At 41.8% G+C, this 19,198-nt stretch overlaps 1 long non-coding RNA gene across 6 annotated transcripts in view; it reads left to right on the top strand.

Annotated features, from left to right (window-relative positions):
• LOC116483627 (uncharacterized) overlaps positions 1-19,198 on the top strand; it is a 59,108-nt gene that overhangs the window by 1,589 nt on the left and 38,321 nt on the right. For 4 of the 6 annotated variants that reach the window (XR_009210104.1, XR_009210106.1, XR_004252325.2 and 1 more), the window contains exons 1-2: positions 3,856-4,546; positions 13,083-13,189. This is a non-coding gene — a long non-coding RNA (uncharacterized LOC116483627). Of the gene's footprint in view, positions 1-3,855; positions 4,547-13,082; positions 13,190-19,198 lie in introns of those variants that run through there. The other 2 variants (XR_009210108.1, XR_009210107.1) reach the window with 2 other exon arrangements.

Here is a 19,198-nt window from a genome sequence, read left to right as displayed (position 1 = left end):
CAGTGGCGCGATCTTGGCTCACTGCAACTTCTGCCTCCCGTATTCAAGCAATTCTCCAGCCTCAGCCTCCTGTGTAGCTGGAATTACAGGTACGTGCCACCACGCCCGGCTAATTTTTGTGTTTCTAGTAGACACAGGGTTTCACTATGTTGGCCAGGCTGGTCTCAAACTCCTGACCTCGTGATCCACCTGCCTCAGCCTCCCAAATTGCTGGGATTACAGGTGTGAGCCACAGTGCCCGGCTGTATTTTTTAATAGAGATGGGTTTTCGGCATGTTGGCTAGGCTGGTCTCGAACTCCTGGCCTCAGGTGATCCACCTGCTTCGATCTCCCAAAGTGCTGGGATTACAGGCGTAAGCCACCATGTCCGGCCTAGTAAGTTTATTTTTCAGTGTGATGTTATTTGAATCTCTGTTGTCAAACTTGTAGTCCTAAGTATTTCACAGAACCCTCCTAGTGTGTTAATACACTGCTCTGTAGGGCAGGCTTCTGTTTTGATTCCTGATATTGGTTTTTTGTGTCTTTTCTCTTTGCCTTAGTTAGTTTCGCTGGTGGTTTATTAAGTGTATTAATATTTATGAACCAACTTTTTTTTTTTTTTGAGACGGAGTCTCACTCTGTCGCCCATGCTGGAGTGCAGTGGTGCGATCTCGGCTCATTGCAAGTTCCGCCTCCCAGGTTCAGGCCATTCTCCTGCCTCAGCCTCCCAAGTAGCTGGGACTACAGGCACCCGCCACCACGCCCGGCTAATTTTTTGTATTTTTTAGTAGAGACAGGGTTTCACTGTGTTAGCCAGGATGGTCTTGATTTCCTGACCTCGTGATCCGCCCGCCTTGGCCTCTCAAAGTGCTGGGATTACAAACGTTGAGCCACCGCGCCCGACCCTATAAACCAACTTTTATCCTTGATTTGTTTCTGTTGCATTTTTTTCCTATTTCATTGATGTCTGCTCTTTATTACTTTAATTCTGCATTCTGTCATTTTGATCATTTTTAATTCTTGAGAAGGGAGTTTATATGATTGATTGTCAATCTTTTTTTCTATTCTAACACGTTCCTTTAAGGCTGTAAATTTCTCTCTAAGCATGGATTTATCTGACAGCCCACATTTTCTGTCAGGTGTTTCCAAACCCTGTGTTTGCAGCCGCGTTGACCTCCCAGTGTCTCCACCCTGTATTGCCTACAGCCATGCCAAGCCTTGTGTGTCTCCATCCTTGTGCCTGAAGCCTGTATCTTCTCGCCAGTATCGCCATCCCTTAATGACTGAAGCCCATGTCTGCCCTTGTGTATTGTCACCTGGTCTGTCCTCTGCCTGCACTTTATGCCCCCTGTCAGAAGTCTCCATTTCTTGCTCCTGCAGCCTGTGCCAGCCGTGTGAGTCTCCATCCTGTGTGCTTGCAGGACATGGCTTGCCTTGAATGTTGCCATCTCCTTAGCCTTCAGGCAGTAGCAGTCCTCCTGTGCCTCAATCCCTGTGTTTGCAGCCCATTCTGATGTTTTTGTCTGTCTGTCCCCTGAGCTTCTGCCCATGCCAGCTTATGTTTGCTACATTCTCTGTGCCCCAATCCATGTCCACAGTCAGTGTTTTCATCCATGCTTTTTGGGCCATGTCTGCATTTGTGTGTCTCCTTCCCCTGTGCCTTCAGCCCATTTCTGTCCTTTTTCTGGATCATTTCTCCCAAGAGACTATGCCCAAAACTCCTATCCCCAGTGTTTGTACCTGCAGCCAGTCTCTTTCGTTGAGTGTCTCCGTCTGTTGTTACTGCAGCAGAGGCCTGTCATTGAGTGTGCCTGCTTCCCATGCCTGTCTTCCTGTGTCTCCAGCCCTTGTCCATGCAGCCCACATTAGGAGTCTTGTGACTCCACCCTTCAGCCTACAGCCACATCTACCTTCGGGTATCTTTATCTCTGTGCACCCTGCCCACACCAACCTTCACCTACTCCTCTATCCTGTACCTGTACCCGTCTGTCCCTGGTGTGCCTCTCTGCCATGCAGCTGTAGCCAGCGAGCTCCCTTTTTGTCTGGATCCCCTATGACTGTAGCCCAGGTCTTCTCTGCTGTGCCTGCAGCCCGTGTCTGCCCTTGAATGTCCCCATCCTCTGTGCTTGTCACCCGTCGGCCAGGCCTAGCATGTTTCCACTCTGTGCCTACACCCATGTCTGCCTCCAGGGTCTCCACTCATGGTGCCACAGTTTGGTTCCCGGTCCCTATCCTCCTGGGGTGGATTCTGGCATTGTGTTGGGAGGGAGAAGGTGACCCATGAAAGGGAAGCCTGGAATGATGTAATGGGCAAGGAGGCTGCCATTCAGCAGGCTGCACAGTGGCAGAGAAGACATGGCCAGTCAGAATCCTCCCTGCATCGGGGCACCCACGTGGGGCTGTGCCTGGTGTGGGGAGTAACCGGAAGCTGGAGCAGGAGGTCTGGAGCCACCTGGCCCTCTTGGGCCTGAGACCCTCCCCACTGCAGGGGTTCCATCACTTCCCCGGTGGTCCTGCCTCCTGGGATCCTGCCCTGCAGTGTTTCTGCAGGGATCCTCTCACCTGGAACTTGCAGTGGTGGGTTTCATGTGAGGTAGAGTTTAGCTAATGTTTATTGACTTCTGTGCCTTACTCTTCCTCATATGCTTTGCTCATTTTGTGCGTGTTTTTGTAGAGTCCTTTTTTTTATATTGATTTGAAGGATTTATCTTAAATCTGCAAGTTGATCCTTTATTGGCTCATTTTTGTCATAGATACTTGTTCTCTAGTTTGATCATTATTTTCTATTGGTTTCATACTAGTATGTAGTAATCTGGTTGATAACAATAATGTATCCAGTAAGTTATTAATGGTAACAGTTTTGGCGTTTTCAGGGATTGTCTAGGCATGTAATAGTGTCATATACACATAATGACAATTTTTTTGGCTTAAAAATTAATCCTAATTCCTTTTTATTTCTTGCTGTATTGTTTCTCCACTACAATGATGATTAAAGAGTAATAGCAGGCATCCTCGTCTGGTCCTGCACTGGGGGAAAGAGCTTCCCATAATGCTCTGTTAATTATGTTATTTGTTATTGGCTAGTATTAGACTTTATCAGATTTCATCAAATTAAGGAAGTTGCTTTTTTTTTTTTTGAGATGGAGTCTCGCTCTTGTCGCCCAGGCTGGAGTGTGCAATGGCTCGATCTCAGCTCCCTGTAACCTCCGCCTCCCGGGTTCAAGCGATTCTCCTGCCTCAGCCTCCCTAGTAGCTGGGATTACAGGCATGTGCCACAACGCCCAGCTAATTTTGTATTTTTAGTAGAGACGGGGTTTCTCCGTGTTGGTCAGGCTGGTCTCGAACTCCCGACCTCAGGTGATCGGCCCGCCTCGGCCTCCTGAAGTGCTGGGATTACAGGTGTGAGCCACCGCGACTGGCCTGTCCTCTTTTTATGTTTTACTCGTTTTTTTGTGTGTGTTTGTGGTTCAATTTTAAATTTTATTAAATGCTTTAAAAAACTTTTCAGCTAAATGATCTTACTATTTTCTCCTGTATTTTTCTGCTAATGGGATGACTTACATGATTTATTTTGAATGTTAAGGACCTTGCATTTTGGTGTATATTCCATTTAGTATTGATCTACTGTGTTTTCATAGGTGGCTTCATTCATATAATATTTTGCTTAGAATATTTGTAGCTCTGTTTATTTATTTATTTTTATTTATTTATTTTTTTTGAGATGGACTCTCACTCTGTTGCCCAGGCTGGAGTGCAGTGGTGTCATCTTGGCTCACTGCAAGCTCTGCCTCCCAGGTTCATGCCATTCTCCTGCCTCAGCCTCCCAAGTAGCTGGGACTACAGGCGCCCACCACCACGCCCGGGTAATTTTGTGTGTGTGTGTGTGTGTATTTTTAGTAGAGACGAGGTTTCACGTGTTAGCCAGGATGGTCTCGATCTCCTGACCTCATGATCCGCCCACCTCGGCCAATGCCCGCGCGGAAGTCTCCGCCCCCACCCTGGGGCACCGTGGTCGCCGCCGCCGGGAACGTCGCCATGGCAACCGCACCGCAGGCTAGAGGGGTGGAGTAGGGGGCGGGGAAGTGCGAGCGCAAAAGTCCCCGCCCCCGGGCTGCTGGACGGCTGCCACCCAGCGGCCCGCAAGGATTTGAAACCGTTTGGCAGGGGCGGCGATGGCGGCGGCATTGGCGGCAGCGGCCGAGCGGCAAGCTTGCGTGTAGTGGTGCCAGGTTCTCGTTTTTTTCCGAATTTCCTTCCCCCGCCTCTCCCACCAGGTTCTTGAGTGGAATTTTGCGCCGGTGGCTGCCGCCCCGCACTTGCGGGCCCGTTCGGGAAGGGGCGTCGCCCTCAGGCCCTGGGCCTGTTCTCCGGGCCTGGGGGGCGCGCGCCCCAGGGGTCCCGGCGCTGCCCGCTGTGGCGTCCCCGGCAGGCAGAGCGCGATCCAGGCCGGGACGGCTTGGGAAATTTCTAAGTATAGTTTGATCAGCCGGTTTGACCGGTCTGACGTGGTCCAGGAGTCTGACCCAAGGATTTGCGACTGGGAGAGGAAATCTGTGTCCTGGACAAGGTAGGAGTGCGGCCTGGGCCTAGGCCTCGGCGGGCGGAGGAAGGGACTGCCAGGAATGGCACCGCTGGAGTTTTCAATTCCGTCGCAGAAAAGAACCTCAGAACAATCAGCTGGATTTGCAGGGACAGAACCAGGGCGCTGGTTGCTTTTCAGAAAGTCATAGGCCGCTTGGAGAGGCCCTAGCCTAGCACCGCCGCATGTAGGATGCTACCCTGTGTTTCTGAGTTAATTATTTTTAAGTGTTTAAGAGAACGACATAAGTAATGTGAACAGCTTTTCTGATCATTACACGGCTATTTTTATTTGTCTTTAATATTTTAAGATGAGTCAAAATAAGATAGAAAAGGCACATTAAATTCCCTGAGCCTCTCCACAGTGGTCAGGCTGCAGCTTAGTGGAATGCATGGTATTAATAATTTGTGCAGTGTTCAGGCCCAGCTGTCACTGTCCCCTAAGAACCTAGGTCAGTGATTTCACCTCACTTAAGCCTCAGCTTCTTCCTCTGTAAAATGACCATGGAAATGGTGCGGAAATGGTAGGGCTGGGCCAGAAAATAAAGTGAGATTTGTTTCTAAAGCACAAATTGAGCTACGGGTAGGATCAGGGAAGGCTCCTGTCAAAACATCCACACGTGTAAGCCAGAGAAAACGTGCACCTGTAATCCTTTTTAATTTGTCGACATTTCCAGTTTTCTTTAATGACCCACAATATATTTAAAATATGATTTGATTGAACAAAATGGATTTTACGCAATGTCCAAGAACGTTTGTTTTGTTTGGCAAGGAGCGTGATATGAATGAAGTGTATTCTTTGCTTGGCAGTTGTGACTCCTTTTTTTCCCAGACCTTTTAATACTTGTGGCTTGGTTATGTTTGCTGACTCTAGGGTAGGTAAGCCCATTTCGTAGCTGTCCAAAAAGAAGTTTAAAAAAAGACAACATAGGTGAGTTTGATAAAAGACATGATCCAAATACAGATTGTAGCCATAAGCAAGAGTCACCCAATTTACTATTTTACATTTGAAATTATTTATTTTTGTGAGACAGTCTTTCTCTGTGGCCCGGGCTGGAGTGCAGTGGTGCGATCTCAGCTCACTGCAACGTCCATCACCTGGGTTACCTTTGAAATAATTTATATAACTAATAGGCACACTATAATTACTCTAAGGCTAAGCCAAAGATGTTGCTTTACCTATTTTTCAATTCTAGTAATTTAAATTTTCAATTCTGATAAATGGTATGAAACTTTTGATAAGTTGGAACTTAGATACAATTTGTGAATATGATGTAATTTGTTTTAAAATTATTTTTCATTTTCAATTTTTTCTTTTTTGAGATGGAGCTTTGCTCTTGTCACCCAGGCTGGAGTGCAGTGGTGTAATTTCAGCTCACTACAACCTCTGCCTCCCAGGTTCAAGAGATTCTCCTGCCTCAGCCTCCTGAGTAGCTGGGATTACAGGTGCCTGCCACCATACCTGGCTAATTTTTGTATTTTTAATTGGCTAGGCTTGTCTCGAACTCCCGACCTCAGGTGACCCTCCCTCCTTGGCCTCCCAAAGTGCTGGGATTACAGATGTGAGCCACTGCACCCGGCCCATTTTTCAGTTTTTTTGAGACAGGGTCTCACTTTATTGCTCAGGCTGGAGTGCAATGGCGTGATCTTGGCTCATTGCAGCCTTGACCTCTTGGGCTCAAGCGATCCTCCCACCTCAGCCTCCCGAGTAGCTGGGACTACAGATGCATACCACCATGCCTGGCTAATTTTTGTATTTTTTTGTAGAGACAGGGTGTCACTGTGTTGCCCAAGCTTGGTCTTGAACTCCTGGGCTCAAATGATCCACTCACCTTGGCCTCCCAAAGTGTTTGGATTACAGGCACGAGCCACCACACCTGGCCAATAAGATGTAATTTGTATAGCAATAAATCCTTCGAGGTTTGAAATGTTAGTTTTTTTGTTTCTTTTTCCATTTCTTTATTTTTTTGGGGAAAAATTAAGGGATAAGAAGAAGCAGATTTTTAGTTTTTACCAAATGTTACTTTGATTCTTTATCTTGTTTTTTTTTTTAATGTATACTTCAATATTGCATGTCGATATAGCAATTCCAATTGCCTTTCTACTTTTCAAAATACTTTTTTTTTTTTTTTTTGAGACAGAGTTTTGCTGTGTCACACAGGTTGGAGTGTACTGGCACCGTCTCAGCTCACTGCAAACTCCGCTTCCCGGGTTCAAGCGATTCTCCTGCCTCAGCCTCCCTAGTAGCTGGGAATACAGGCATGTGCCACTTTGCCCAGCTAATTTTTTTGGTATTTTTAGTAGAGACGGGGTTTCACCATGTTGGCCAGGCTGGTCTTGAACTCCTGACCTCAAGTTATCCGCCTGCCTCAGCTTCCCAAAGTGCTGGGATTACAGGCGTGGGCCACCGCGCCTGGCCTTCAAAATACTCTTTAATTAGTTGGAGATATTGCTGACTTATATGTAAACGGTCGATATAATGGATCTGAGAGCTAGAGGTTTCAGAATTTTAATCTGAGCTTTGTGCTTGATTTCATGATTTTGAGTTAGTCATTTAATGGTTGAATTTTAGTTTCCTCTAATGTTAAACACTAACATTTCCTGCCCATGTCAAAGGATTTATTGAGAATTAGTGATTATGAGGAATCTTTTTTATTTAGCTTTAGCTATAGATGTTCTCAGGCAAATGTTTGAGTACATGGGCAGTATATAGTCTTTAAGGCCCGGAGTACATCTAGGCCAGAGTTGTGCTTTAAAACTCTGGGTTTATGAGTTTCCATTGGTTTATTCATCCATTTGAATTGTTGCTTTTCAACATTATGATCTCACATCCAGCACTGGTATCATAGCCTACTGTTACCAAGTGCATAACTGATGGAATATACTGTATATATGTAAAACAAAACCAACCAGCCAAACAAAAAATGATGAGTACCAGCTAATAAGCTAGGTACTTACTAAGATGTGTAAATCATGGTCCCTGCCTTCTAGGAGCTTCTCACAGATAATGGAAGATGTATGCATAATAATACACAGATGTGTAAAAAAAAAAACCAGCATGAGCAATGCTGTACACAGATGTGAACAGTTTACACTGAGAACAGAGCAACAGCCGGTCTAGGGCAAGGGGCGGGGGCCCAGCTTCACTCAGGTGACATTTGAAATGCATTTACCTGACTCCAGGTGGAGGGAATAGCCTATGAAAAGGGGATGAGATCAGATAAGTGCTCGGGGGTTTGACCGTAGTGAGGAGTTCATTGTGGCAAGAGGGAAGTGAGCACTGGTGGGTTGGTGTAGTTAGGCAAAGTAAGTGTGTGTGTGTGTGTGTGTTTGTGTGTGTGGTGTGAGAGACAGGCCTGAATGCAAAGGTACTTGTATGCCTAACTTTGGGTTTGGATAGTATTCTGTTTTAGGCAGTCATGAGAGGTTTTTAAACAGGAAGTGATAGGCTTAGCTTTGTCATTAGGAAACTCATTCTGGAGCAGGTGAGGAAAATGGACTCAAGTAGAGAAAACTGACAGTAGAGACAGATGATGAGGCTGCCGCAGTAGTTCAGGTAAGTGGTGGGCAGGCCTTTATCTGAGATTGTGGCAGTGAGAATAGGGAAGCAGGCAGATTTTGAGATATTTCTCAGCGTTTATTGATGTATTGGTTTGTGGGGGTTTAGAGGATGGGAACATTGAAACTTCTAGCTTGGGAGATGAAGTAGATGATGTCATCAAGCAGAGTACAACATAGATTTATGGAGAAAAACAGCAAGGATTTTTTCCTTGGACATATAAATCTAGGTAATAAATAGGACATTAGTGAATAGGTCCAGGAGCTATTATAAATGATTCTGGAGTTGCAAAGAGAGGCTGGAGTTTGAAATAAAATTTAAGGGTGAATGGCATGAAATGAATACTTGAAATGATGGTACTGAATGCATTCACTAAGTGAGTGTGAAAAGTCAGATCAAAAGGAGACTAAGGAAAGAGCACTGGAGAGTCCATACTGACTGGAGAAGCCAGAGCTATTGAGAGACCGAGAAGGAATGATCTGAGGCAGTAGGGGAGCCAGGACTGAATGGAACCACTGAAGTCAAAGAAGAGTTTCTTAGGAGCAGGGAGTTGTCAGAAGTGGAAGATGCTGTGGAGATGTCAAATAGGATGCAAACTGAAGACAGCCCTTTGGATTTGGCAATTAGTGGATCACTGGTGAGCTTTGAAAGATTTTTGCTACCATGATGGAGATAGAAGAGGGTAATATACAGGGGGTGAGATCTGGATAGAAGTTGACGCAGTGGAGAAAGTAAGTGGATTTGGTGAATGGAATGCTAGAGTGAGGGGAGATTTTTAAACAGGAAGTGATAAACTTAGCTTTGTCATTAGGAAACTCATTCTGGAACAGGTGAGGAAAATGGACTCAAGTAGAGAAAACTGGCAGTAGGGAGACAGATGATGAGGCTGCCGCAGTAGTCCAAGTGGTGGGCAGGCCTTTGAGATCATGGCAGTGAGAATAGAGAAGCAGGCAGGTTTTGAAATATTTCTCAGCTGCCATCAGAGGGGAAGGAGTCAGTGGAGATGGAAAATTTTACATAGCGGATAGGCAATTGATAGAGGACAGGTAGCGGGAGAGTTATTGCATCTGATACAGGAGCAGAGGTGGAAGAGTGTTTTCTCTGAGAGGTAAGTTGAGAGGTGAGAGGAACAACATCTTGGGGTGGTACCACCTGACTATTTTTCCATGAAGCAAGATGTATGATTTTTAAATTGAGAGGAGAGACTGGAGTTATTCAAGGGGCTGTAAGATATTTGGGAAAAGTTTTAAAGCTGCTTCGTGGAGCAGGAAATAGCCAGACTCCTGAGGGTTCAGGTAATGTTGGAAGCCGTTTGACTACAAGGCCATGCCATTTTTTTCAGCAACCCTGTAGAGCATGAAGGAGGGCATCAAGGGATTGCAGCCTTGCCAAGTAGAAAGGAAAGATCTAGTGGAATAAGAAGAGAGCATTTAAGAGGACAAGAGGTGGCCAGGCATGGTGGCTCATGCCTGTAATCCCAGCACTTTGGGAGGCTGAGGCAGGCGGATCACAATGTCAGGAGATCAAGACCAGCCTGGCTAACATGGTGAAACCCCGTCTCTACTAAAAATACGAAAAATTATCTGGGCGTGGTGGCGGGCGCCTGTAGTCCCAGCTACTCGGGAGGCTGAGGCAGGAGAATTCCTTGAACCTGGGAGGCGGAGGTTGCAGTGAGCCGAGACCGTGCCACTACACTCCAGCCTGGGTGACAGAGTGAGATTCCATCTCAAAAAAAAAAAGAGAAATGAAAAAGAAAAAAAGAGGACAAGAGGCCAGTTTCAGACGGGTTTCTTTGCAAGATGGCAGAGATGAGAAAGGGGAGTACGTGGTAGTCAGATGGTTGGAGCATTGAGCCTCAGGGATTTTGGGGCTGAGGGAGGAAGAGCAGTAGTTGAGAAGTCGCAAGATGGATCTTGTTAAGTGTTTTCCTTCCACTGCATGGTTGAGTGGAGAAAGTGAAAGACTACAGAGGATGCATGAGAGAGCAGGTGGGGAGAGAGAGAGAGAGAGAATGAGAGAGATTATGAGAGACCTTGACTTACCTCTAATGACTGAGGAAAGTAAAGTCAGCAAGTAAAAGTTAGGATTTACTTACAGAGACAGGGTGGAGAGAACTTTTTATGAAGAGGTTGATGATGAAATGGTGGAAACCATTTGATTATGTGATAAATATTAGAAGCTGGTTTAGCAGATAGAGGGCAGTTTGTGGAGCAAGATAGCTTATGAGGCAGAACAAAGCTTTTCACCAAATATAGAATTTGTAAATGGAATAAATGAAAAATTGACACCATTCATAATGTAAAGGTAGTACACATCCCTATCAGGGCATTTCACAATTTAAAGGAACACGTAGAGTGTGGATGTATTTTTAACTTCACAAATCTTGTCAGAACCTACACTTTTGATTTTTGGGATTCACCCCCTTTGTATTCAGTGTTTTTCTTGTTAATTAGAAAGAAGTATGATGACCAATATTTTACAGTTTTTAAAGAAGATTAAAAATTTTATATTTGGTGGGTGCAGTGGCTCATGCCTGTAATCCCAGCACTTCGGGAGGCTGAGGTGGGTGGATCACGAGGTCAGGAGTTCGAGACCAGCCTGACCAACATGGTGAAACCCCGTCTCTACTAAAAATAGAAAAATTAGCCAGGCATGGTGGTGTGTGCCCGTAATCCCAGCTACTCAGGAGGCTGAGGCAGGAGAATCGCTTGAACCCAGGAGGCGGAGGTTGCAGTGAGCCAAGAGTGTGCCATTGCACTCTGTAGCCTGGGCAACAGAGCAAGACTCCATCTCAAAAAAATTTTTTTTTAAATTTATATACAGCAAATGCACTTTTTTTGGCATATAGTTCTATCAGTTTTTACACACTGTAGGTCCTCATAACTTCCTACATAGACAGTGTACAGAACAATTCCAACATGCCAAATTGTTTCTTTGTGCCGTCCCTTTGTGTTGAGACTCTGCCCCCACTGCTAACCCCATGAGCTGCTGATCCGTTCTTTTTTTTTTTTTTTTTTTTTTTTTGAGATGGAGTCTCGCTCTGTCGCCCAGGCTGGAGTGCAGTGGTGCAATCTCGGCTCACTGCAAGCTCCGCCTCCTGGGTTCACGCCATTCTCCTGCCTCAGCCTCTCCCAGTAGCTGGGACTACAGGCGCCCACCACCACGCCCGGCTAATTTTTTTGTATTTTTAGTAGAGACAGGGTTTCACCTGATCCGTTCTTTATGCCTATGTTGTCTGCCTTTTCTAGAATGTCACACAAATGGAATTAGACAGTGTGCATGCAGCCTTTTGAGAAGGGCTTCTTTCACTTCGCATAAGGATTTGAAATTTCCATGTTGTGTGTGTATCAGTAGTTCCTTCCTTTCTGTTGCTGAGTACTATGTTATTGTGTGGATATGCCACAGTTTATCTAGTCCCCAGTTGAGGGACATTTGGGCTGTTTCCAGTTGTTTGGTGGTTATTTTTTAAAAATCACATTTGGATTTTTGTGTGTATATGGATTTTTCTTTTCACTTAGCTAAATACCTGGGAGTGGGATTTTTGGCTCATAGGCTGAGTGTGTGTTTATTTTTGTAAGAAACTGCCAAACTGTTTTCCAGAGTGCCTGTACTATTTTGTATTTCTACCAGCAATGCATGAGAGTTCCTGTTGTTGTACATCCTCACCAGCACTTGGTATTGTGTGCATTTTTAATGTTAGTGGTATCTCAGTGTAGTTTTAATTTGCATTTCTGTAATGATATTGAGCATCTTGTCATGTGCTTACTTGCCATCTGTATTTCTTCCTTGGTAAAGGGACTAATTTTTTTTGCTGATTATTGGGGTAGTTTGTTTTCTGATTGTTGAGTTTTGAGAGTTCCTTATGTATTCTTGATACAAGTCTCTTATAGATGTATGATTTGCAAATATTTTGTTCTGGTCTGTGGCTTATCTTCTCAATTCCTTAGCAGAGTCCTTTGCAGGACACTTTTTTTTTGTGAAGTTCAATATATTAGCTTTCTTTTTTATTTTTGAGATAGGGTCTTGTTCTATCTAGCACCGAGGCTAGAGTTTAGTGGTGTAATCATGGCCCACTGCAGCCTTGACCTCTCACACTTTCAAGCAATCCTCCCACCTCAGCATCCCAAGTAGCTGGGACTACAGGTGCATGCCACTAAACCTGGCTAATTTTTAATTTTTTTTTGTTTTATAGAGATGGGGTCTCACCAAATTGCCCAGGCTGGTCTTTAAATCCCGGGCTCAAGCATTCCTCCTGCCTGGGCCTCCCAAAGTTCTGGGATTACAGGCATGAGCTATCGTGCCTGGTCAGTTTTTCCTTTTGTGGATAATGCTTTTAATGTTGTATATAAGAAATCTTAGCCTTACTCAAGTTTGCAAAGATTTCCTCCTATGCTTTCCTCTAAGAGTTGTATAGTTTTACGTTTTTACACTTAGGTCTGTGATTCATATTGAGTTAATTTTTATATACAGGATGAAGTTTAGGTTGAGGTTCTTTTTTTTTTTGTATATGGATATCCAGTTGTTATGACATCATTTGTTGTAATAACTGTCATTTCTTCATGGATCACACCTTTGTTGAAAATCAGTTGTTCATGTTTGTTTTGGTCTGTTTCTGGACTCTCTAATCTTTTCCATTGATCTGTCTATCCTTTCACCAATACCAATTGGCTTGACTACTGTGGCTTTGGAGTACATCTTAAAATCTGATAATGTGAGTTCTCCAACTTTGTACTTTTTCAAAATTGTTTGGGCTCTTTAGTTCCTTTACCTTTTCATGTAAATTTTAGAATTAAGCTTATCTCTACAAATAATACGGCTGGGTTTTGATTGGAATTGCACTAAATCTACAGGTCAATTTGGGGAGAACTGATATTTAACTCATGAGTTTTTTTTTAATGTCTCTCATCAGAGTTTTGTAGTTTTCAGCATACAAATCCTTAATATTTTGATTTAAAATCTTTTACAGATTGGATTATGGAAGTGAAGAAGAAAAATGGGAGAAGCTGGATGCAGAATTTGATCACTTTGTGGTTGATATGAAGCCCTTTGTTCTAAAATTACCTCATAGGACAGGTAAGATTATGTTTGAAAATTAGATTCTTAAGATTAATTTTTTTCTTTATATTATTTAGTCAACCAATGAACTATCAACATGGAAGAAAACCTGATTTTCTCTAGTAACAATTTTTGCCATTGACATAGGACTGTTTACACTGAGTTGTTCAAGGGTAGATAGACATTCAGTGATAATGTCCTGCCAAACTGGAAAGATCTTATTGTGATGCCTCGTCTCACATGTCATGAGCTTACAGCACAAGGATCTCTAAAGTTAGCTACAACCTTTTTTCTTGCATCTTTTTCTTTTCTCTGTGGAAATTTTTCTTGCAAATTTTTCTTCTTTCTATGGAAAGGGCCAGAGACAGGAGGAGCCTACTGTTCTCCTGTTCTCCAGCCCTTTTGCCTATCAAAGCAGAAAATAATCTATTAGGTCTTTTATGCTTATTTGTTGGCAGAACAAAATCCAGTGTGAATAAAGTTTTGTTGCTATCTTGTCTCCAGTTCCTGGCCTGTTATTTCTAATTATGGAATGAAAGTCTTTTTCTCAAGTTAGAGAATTTTCATGTAACTTAAGGCACTAGAGAGCAATTGGAGAGAATTTTGGGGACTGGGAAGATTCTCTAAGTCATAGTAGGTGTAAGATTGTAAAGGCCGGGCGCAGTGGCTCACACTTAAAATCCCAGCACTTTGGGAGGCCGAGGCGGGCGGATCACGAGGTTGGGAGATCGAGACCACGGTGAAACCCCGTCTCTACTAAAAATACAAAAAATTAGCCAGGCGTGGTGGCGGGCGCCTGTAGTCCCAGCTACTCGGAGAGGCTGAGGCAGGAGAATGGTGTGAACCCGGGAGGCGGAGCTAGCAGTGAGCCGAGATCGCGCCACTGCACTCCAGCCTGGGCAACAGAGCGAGACTCCATCTCAAAAAAAAAAAAAAAAGATTGTCTGTAAAGGTAAATGTGACTTGGTAGCTTTTGAGTGGTAGGTTTGAAGTGGGACCAAGAAACTATGGCTTTTACTTTTTCCAAGTTGCCTGTTTCCCTGAGGTGTCTGAGTGGACTCTATATTCAGTGAGGAACTGACTCAGTATTAAATATAGCAATCCCGCCGATCTTGAGGAATACATTCCAAGTCCCCCAGAGGCTGCCTGAAACAGCTGATAGTACTAAAACCTATATACGCTCTGTCTTTTCCTTCACATACACACTGATGATTAAATTTAGTTTATCAATTAGGTACAGTATGAGATTGACAATAATAGCTAATAATAAAATAGAACAATTATAACAATATAATGTAATTAAAATTGTGTGAAAGTAATTTCCCTCTTTCTTTCAAAGTATCTTATTGTATTGTACTCACCTATTTTTGGACTGCATTCGAGTGTGGGTAACTGAAACAGAGGAAAGCAAAACCATGGATAAGTGAAAACTGTTGCATTTATTCCAGGGAGCTGTGTTAGGAGAAGGGAGTATGATGTATAAATTATGCATACTGTGTTCACCTATTGTTCTAGGGCCTTCAGCCTTTCCTAATCCTGGGTAAGTTGCCATGGTCTTCCCTTGAAGACCTCCTCCTCTGCCTTCTGCTCTTGACCTTGTCAGGCTTTAACCTCTTCTTTCTTCCTCTGCTGTTTTTCAAATGAATATTTCATGTCCCATGAGTCAAGTTCATGATTATTTGAATGATATCTAATGATATTTTTATATTGCATCCTCTTCTGATATTCACTACCTTTTTTTCTTTTTGTCTTAGATTTACTGATTAGGAAACATTTGTATTAAAATTTCTCATTGTAAATGTATTTCAAATCAAACCATCCTCATATTTTATCTTCTTTTTTTTTTTTTTTGAGACATAGTCTCACTCTGTTTCCCAGGCTGGAGTGCATGGTGCAATCTCGGCTCACTGCAAGCTCTGCCTCCCGGGTTCACGCCATTCTCCTGCCTCACCTCTCGGAGTAGCTGGGACTACAGGTGCCCGCCACCACGCCCAGCTAATTTTTTTTGTATTTTTAGTAGAGATAGGGTTTCACCGTGGTCTTGATCTCCTGACCTCGTGATCCGCCCGCCTCGGCCTCCCAAAGTGCTGGGATAACAAGCGTGAGCCACCGCTCCCGGCCATATTTTATCTTCTTTAAAAAAAAAGATTTTAGAGGCCGAGCGCGGTGGCTCACGCCTGTAATCCCAGTACTTTGGGAGGCTGAGGCGGGTGGATCATGAGGTCAGGAGATCAAGACCATCCTGGCTAACATGGTGAAACCCTGTCTCTACTAAAAATACAAAAAAAAAAAAAAAAAAAAAATTAGATGGGCGTGTTGGCGGGCGCCTGCGGTCTCAGCTACTTGGGAGGCTGAGGCAGAAGAATGGTGTGAACTCGGGAGGCAGAGCTTGCAGTGAGCGGAGATCGCACCGCTGCACTCCAGCCTGGGCGACAGAGCGAGACTCCATCTCAAAAGAAAAAAAAAATTAGGTATATAGAATTCATTAATTGTAATCTTTGATTCCTTGACACATAGTATTGGTACATCCATGGCTTTCTTTTATTTAATTAGTTTATAATAAGCAATCTGAAACTCACATCTGAAACAAGAACTAGAAATTCATAATAAATTATATCTTATTGCTAAATTCAACTTATGATAATGGGTTTTCCCATTATTTTACACAGAGGAATGAATTCTTTCATTAACCAAATTATACTAAATTCTGGACATTAGAATATTATATAGAATGCAGTTTGCTATGGGGTGTGGAAAGTGTGTAGATTGAAAAACTATTAAGTTTATCAGTTTCACTTTTGTATTTTCTTCTTCATAGTGTTCCCAATATTTCATGAAGTTTGTTTAATGATTATATAATTTTCACAGCAAAAAATACAAAAAATTTTAAAGGCATAAGTTTCCAACCTGAAATGATGTTTGCAACATAGTAAATCCGGTCTTGGTAATTTTTGTAGGTAAAACAATAAATGAATATGACCTTTGTAAACTAAAAGATCAGAGCAGATTTATGATTTGCATTAGATATATAATCCTCAAATTGACTTAGACTGATAAAAAATTAATACCAGAATAGTTTTCATGAGACCTAAAACAATCCTGTGTCATGGCAAGATAATATAGACCATATATGTGGGTTAAATTGTGCTGTGATTTTTAGGTAGATTTTGAAAAGAATAATTATTTCACAAAATGACATGTAAATAGTGCTCAATTACTTTTAAAGATGTTAAAACCCTCTATCAGCTACAAATCCCTGGGTATTATTGGATTTCATAAATAAAACATTCAAGATTTAATTTTAGAAAAAGTTGAAAATGCTTAGATAAATCAGAGATTGCATTTTATCTCTTTCAAGGTTTACATAATTTAAATTATAGAAAGATTTTTCAATACATCTAAAATTATTTTAGAGATGCAAAATTGTAACAAAATTTTATCACAGAAATTTATTTATAAAAAGTCTCCCAGCAAAGAAAAGCCCTGGACTTGATGGCTTCACTGATGAATTTTACTAAACATTTAAAGAATAACTAATACCAATCTTACTCAAACTATTCAAAAAAATAGAGGAGGGAGGAATATTTTCAAAGTCATTCTGCGAGGCCAGTATTACCCTGATACCAAAACCAGACAAAGATACATCAAAAAAAAAAAGAAAACTACAGGCCAGTATCCCTGATGAACATTAATGCAAAAATCCTCAGCAAAATACTTGCAAACAGAATTCAACAATGTATTAAAAAGATCATTCATCATGACCAACTAGGATTTATTCCAGGGATGCAAAGATGGTTCAACATATGCAAATCAATCCATGTGATAAATCATAACAACACAACGGTGGACAAAAACTGTATGATCATTTCAGTTCTGGAAAAGCATTTGATAAAATTCAACATCCTTCATGATAAAAACCCTAAAAAAAACTGGGTATCGAAGTAACATTCCTCAACATAATAAAATTCATATATGACAGGACCCATAGCTAGTATTGTACTGGATGGGGAAAAACTGAAAGCCTTTCCTTTAAGATCTGGAATACAACAAGATTGCCCACTTTCACCAGTGTTATTCAACATAGTACTGGAAGTCCTAGCTAGAGCAGTCAGGCAAGAGAAAGAAATAAAGGGCATCGAAATTGGAAAGGAAGAAGTCAAATTATGCTTGTTTAAAGATGCTATGATCTTATATTGGAAATACCTAAAGACTCCCCCAAAAAACTATTAAAACAGATAAACAAATTCAGTAAAGATACAGGGTACAAAATCGACATACAAAAATCAGTAACATGTCTATATGCCAACAGCAAACAATCTGAAAAAGAAATCAAGAAAGTAATCTCATTTCCAATTGCTACAAATAAAATAAAATGCCTAGGAATTAACCAAAGAAGTGAAAGATCTCTATAATGAAAACTATAAAACATTAATGAAAGAAATTGAAGAGGACACGAAAAAATAGAAAGATACTCTATGTTCATGGATTGAAATAATCAATATTGTTAAAATGTCCATAGTACCCAAACCAATCTGCAGATTCAGTGCAATCTCTATCAAAATACCAATGACATTCTTCACAGAAATAGAAGAAAACAACCTTAAAATTTATGTGGAATCACAAAAGACCCAGAATAGCCGAATTTATCCTAAGCAAAAATAATAGATCTGGAGGAATTACATTACCTGACTTCAAATTATACTACAGAGCAGTTGTAACCAAACCATCATGGTACTGGCATAAAAACAATCACATGGACCTGTGGAACAGAATTAATAACCCAGATACAAATCCATACTTGTACAGTAATTTCATTTTTGACAAAGGTGTGAAGTACTTATACTGGGAAAAGGACAGTCTCTTCAATAAATGGTGCCATTTACTTAAGTTTATCAGTTTCGTTTTTGTATTTTCTTGTACAAAGTAATCCCAATATTTCATGAGTTTGTTTTGTGATTATATAATTTTCACAGCAAAGATGCAAACATTTTTAAAGGCATTCTTCTGTATGTGGATACCAAGTTTTCAATATCCATATACAGAAGAATGAAACTAGACCCCTATCTCCCACCATATACAAAAATAAAAATGGATTAAAGACTGAAATCTAAGACCTCAAACAAGGAAACTACTAAAAGAAAACATTGGGGAAAATCTCCAGGGTATTGGTCTGGGCAAAGATTTCTTGAGTAATAACTCCAAAAGCACAGGCAACAAAAGCGACAATGGACAAATGGGATCTCATCGAGTTAAAAAGCTTCTGCAAAGGAAACAATCAACAAATTGAACAGACAATCCAAAGAATGAGAGAAAATCTTTTTAGACTATTCATCTGACAAGGGAATAACCAGAATATATAAGGAGCTCAAACAGCTCTATACGAAAAAATCAAATAATCTGATTTAAACATGGGCAAAAGATCTAAATAGACATTTCTCAATAGGAGACATACAAATGGTAAACAGGCATGTGACAAGATGTTCAACATCACTGATCATCAGAGCAACGCAGATAAAGACTACAGTGAGATATTATTTCACCCCAGTTAAAATGGCTTTTATCCAAAGACAGGCAATAACACACTGGCAAGGATGTGGAGAAAAGGGAACTCTCCTACACTTCTGGTGTTAAAGCAAATTAGTGGAGTGACTATAGAGAAGAGTTTTGAGGTTCCTCAGAAAAACTAGAAAATAGAGCTACCATGTGATCCAGCAATCCCACTGCTAGTTATATACCCAAAAGGAAATCAGTGTATCCAAGAGATATCTGCACTCCCATGTTTGTGGCAGCACTGTTCACAATAGCCAAGATTTGGAAGCAACCTAAGTGTCCATCAACAGACAAATGGATAAAGAAAATGTGATACATGTACACAATGGAGTACTATTCAGCCATAAGAAAGAATGAGACCCTGTCATTTGCAACAACATGGCTGGAACTGGGAGACATTATGTTACGTGAAATAAGCTGGACACAGAAAGACAATCTTCACGTATTCTCACTAATTTTTGGGAGCTAAAAATTAAA

The sequence above is a fragment of the Hylobates moloch genome, unplaced genomic scaffold, assembly GCF_009828535.3.
Source record: "Hylobates moloch isolate HMO894 unplaced genomic scaffold, HMol_V3 SCAFFOLD_15, whole genome shotgun sequence".
Taxonomy (NCBI): Eukaryota; Metazoa; Chordata; class Mammalia; order Primates; family Hylobatidae; genus Hylobates; species Hylobates moloch.
Note: the sequence above shows the minus strand (reverse complement) of the source record. Positions and strands in the feature narration are given on the sequence as shown.